A 3,822-nucleotide genomic window follows, 5' to 3' on the forward strand; every position below is an offset into this window, starting at 1 on the left:
AAAAGTTATAAACTATATAACCCATTATAAGTGAAGACCATTAAGGGTATAAATGTAAAACCAAAACATAACAGTATCAAAACCCTAAATAAAAATAAAAGCTACACCTTACCCTTTCTTTGGGTTACTTTAACAAAACAACACAGCCGTTGACCTGCAACTGTTTTGCAGGTTTTTTTATTTTATTTATTTATTTATTTTTTTTTTTACAAAAACCAACCAAAATCGTACTCACCCTTTTTTGTCATTTTTTTTTAAAGTTTGTACGGTTCTCCAAAAGACAAATCAAGGGATTTTTTTTTTTTTTAAATTTAACTTTGCAAGTTTTGTCCTTTAGTAATAATTTATAATAAATTACTTTTCTCGTTTCTTCAAAACAAAACGACTCGAGGAGAAGAAATTGATTTTTATTACTGGTGGTATAGCCGATCGATTTTTCATGAACGAGGGTCTGATACCATTGGTCGAAAATAAATGCGGAATGATTCATGAAGATCGATAAGCATGCACGACAAACACTATAAAAACACGTTTTAGGCATACCTGAATCCATGGCTGAAGAGTAAGAACTCCTCAATGTCTTCTTGTATGCTCCTCGTACAACACGATCAATGTTGGTCTGGTCTACCCTCTTTCCCTTTGCTTTTTTGGTCATTAGCATCACTTAATGGGTCAGTGATAACTATATATAGGGGTGAGGGTAGGGACCAATCCTGCAATAAAATTAGGGTTTCCTCCCCATTAAGGAAACAATACCTTAGGCCCACACATAGTAATAAATATTTCATACCATTAAGGTGTGCTGATAGAATCCAATATCTCCATAGAGATCACTTACCAATAATATTGGATTCTTTCTGCTTACTCCATCTGTAGTCAACACCACTAAACCGATTTTAGAAACAAATCTTTGACTATGCTAGCCCACCTAATAGGAAATCTTACAGAATATACAGAGGAAAGAGGGACAATAAGTAGAGTGAGAGACGGTTGTGGCAATCAATTAGGATGCTGGAGCTGTCGTGGCCTTTGGAGAACGGATCTGTTGCTCGTATTGTCACCTGGTTGTACGAGTCAGTGACCAACACTTGTCCTTTTTGGTCTCAGATATACCCCTCTTTATCCTTGTAATGACAGAAAATGAGACACGTATTGATCGCTGACTCGTACGATCATGTGATTATACGAGCAACGGATTCTTTCTTTCGGAACATAGGCATGTACGCCTTTGCCGTTGCCAGATGGACTCAACTCCTTCTCTTCAGTGGCACAGGTTGCTGGACTGAGTGGAGTCCATATGCAACGGCAGAGGCGTAAGTGAATGTTCGTGATTCAGTCTTTAGAGGATCATCAGAGAAAGTAAGTAATTGATAAATGCAAACTAAATTTTTAGGTTGGATTTAATTTCACGAACGAGAACAATCTCGTAAATTTCTAGTTCGCTGATTTGAAATTCACTTTCTCTCTCTTAATTTAATAGATTCTAAATCCATGGATTAGGACGTATAAATTATTCTCATATTTGAATCTGATCTAGATTCAATTTTTAGGTGGCTTTTGTAAATGAGTCTGGATGAAGTAAGGAACCTGAGTTCCAATTCTCGTACAATTAAAAGGTTGAGATGTGCAACCCATTTATTATCTCTCCAAATTTTTTGAGTGGTTATCTGTCTTCTCCTACTTTCTTCCTATTCTTTTTTTTTTCGTACTCCCTCTCTCTCTCTCTCTCTCTCTCTCTTGGTTTATCAATTTTTTTTTTATTTTCATTTTAATCATAATTTAAAATTCATTTATTATTTTAATCATACAAAATAGTCTATACTAATCCGAGATCAATAAAAATTAATGGATACTTTTTGCCAAACCCTTATCTTCTTCTTCTTTTTTCTTAAGTTCACTCTCTCTCTCTCTCTCTCTCTCTCTCTATTTTTATTAAATTTTATTTTAAAACTCACTTAGAATGGGTCTCTATCTGTCATACTAATACAAAGCAACCAAATAAAAAAAAAAATTTTACTCATCCATGGAGGACGATTCACCCACCATTCTATGGTTCACAAATAGCTATAGTGTTTTAGTACAAGTTCGAAGTACCCTTCTTGATATGCTCTCCCATTCGTATGAAGCCTATGATTAAGGATCCTGGACAAAAAAAAAAAAAAAATTCCTTAAAACTGTTAAGGCCAGAGAACTCTATTGATCTAGCACAATAGACCAATGGAAGGACGAAGAGGAGAATAATCAGGACACAGTTGGGGGGGGGTGTTTGATCATTTCGTGCCCCCCACCGTTTATATAATGAAAAATTAAATTGCAGGAATTGTATATAAATTGTACAAAACCAAGAAATAAAGTAAAAAAAACTGCTCCTAAAGAAGGGGAGTAGAATCTAGCAAGGCAAATATTACAGCAACATCAAATCTATTTCGGTAAAATTAAAAGAGGTTTGGCGAAGTTTTAGTTTCGATTGGAAAAAAGTATTTCGTTCACCAGGTTGTCGAAATTGAGGACAGAAGAGCCAACAGGACTCGTGGCCGCCTCTGCTTTCTTTTTCCAAACCATGGCGTTGGTCTTCATCTCTTTACCCTTATCTCCTTCCATTAATTCTCTCACAAGCCTTTCAACGTCATTCCTCTTAACATTGTTGTCAATCTCTGAACCTATCCCCCAGTGAGTGCAGCAGTATCTGCAATTAGTTTGCTGGTCCCCAAAGAATGGCCAACAAATCACAGGCACACCACCGCAGATGCTTTCGAGTGTAGAGTTCCACCCACAGTGCGTTAAGAAACCACCTATGGCTGGGTGGTTCAGCACTTGCTCCTGTGGACACCAACTTGACAGCCCTCCTCTCTCTTTGGTTTGGCTCACAAACTCGTACGGAAGCATGGCTGAGTCACCGGCTACGAGATCGGGCCTTATGATCCACAAGAAGGAGTGGTCGCTATTAGCTAGCCCCCACGCGAACTCCACGAGTTGCTGAGGAGTCATTACTGTGATGCTCCCAAAGTTGACATAAACCACAGAACTGGGTTCTTTGGAATCAAGCCATTCAAGACACTCTGATTCTTCTTTCCATAGATTGGACCCGATAGAGCTCAATCTATCGTCATTAATCTGATCCAACATCAAGGGAAGAGGGCCGATGGTGTAAACGCGAGGCAACATCGTTGAGAGTGCATCCACAACGTCCTTCTCAAGGACATCAAAAGTATTTAGAATTATTGCAGAAGCTTTGTAAGCTCTCTCTGTTTCTCCCTTGATAAATTGGAGCATGAAGTCATCGGGATTGGTAGTTCGAATAAAACTGGGCATATCCCTCAGACGGATACCTTTCATTCCTGGGATCCAATCCAAAGGAGTGTCCAGGTACCCATTCGATAGGTTGCTCATATCTGTTCAGTGCCCAATCAAAACGTAAGGAGTTAATTGGTGATGAAATGAGAGCATACCTTTGAGAGGTGTAAGGCCTCTTTCCATGAGATGGCGAAAGTGCATGCAGGCCAAGAGGCCGCAGGGGCTGCTCGTCCAGAACAGTACTTCAGGGACTCCAATTTCCTCTGCAGCTTGGAGGGTGAAGCTCATGACAGCATCAGAGACTATGCAAGTGACTGGAGGGATATGGACTGTGGTGTTGAGATTGGAGAGGAGGTTGCGGAAGGGGACTAAGCAAGTGGTGCGTGTGGATTGACAAAGGGCGGGGACATCTTGGGTGGCATCTATATCAGAAGGTGGGAGACCGTCCGGGATAGTCTGGAACTGGAAGTCAGGTAAGCCTTTTACAGAATCAGGCCCTCTTGAGTTGAGTAGGCGTTTGTGATTGAA

General features: G+C 39.6%; 1 pseudogene; it reads right to left on the reverse strand.

Annotated features, from left to right (window-relative positions):
* Positions 1 to 2,291: 2,291 nt before the first annotated feature.
* The window catches only part of LOC122065635, a 2,412-nt pseudogene continuing 881 nt past the window's right edge, over positions 2,292 to 3,822 (reverse strand).

This window comes from Macadamia integrifolia, unplaced genomic scaffold, assembly GCF_013358625.1.
Source record: "Macadamia integrifolia cultivar HAES 741 unplaced genomic scaffold, SCU_Mint_v3 scaffold2077, whole genome shotgun sequence".
NCBI lineage: Eukaryota > Viridiplantae > Streptophyta > Magnoliopsida > Proteales > Proteaceae > Macadamia > Macadamia integrifolia.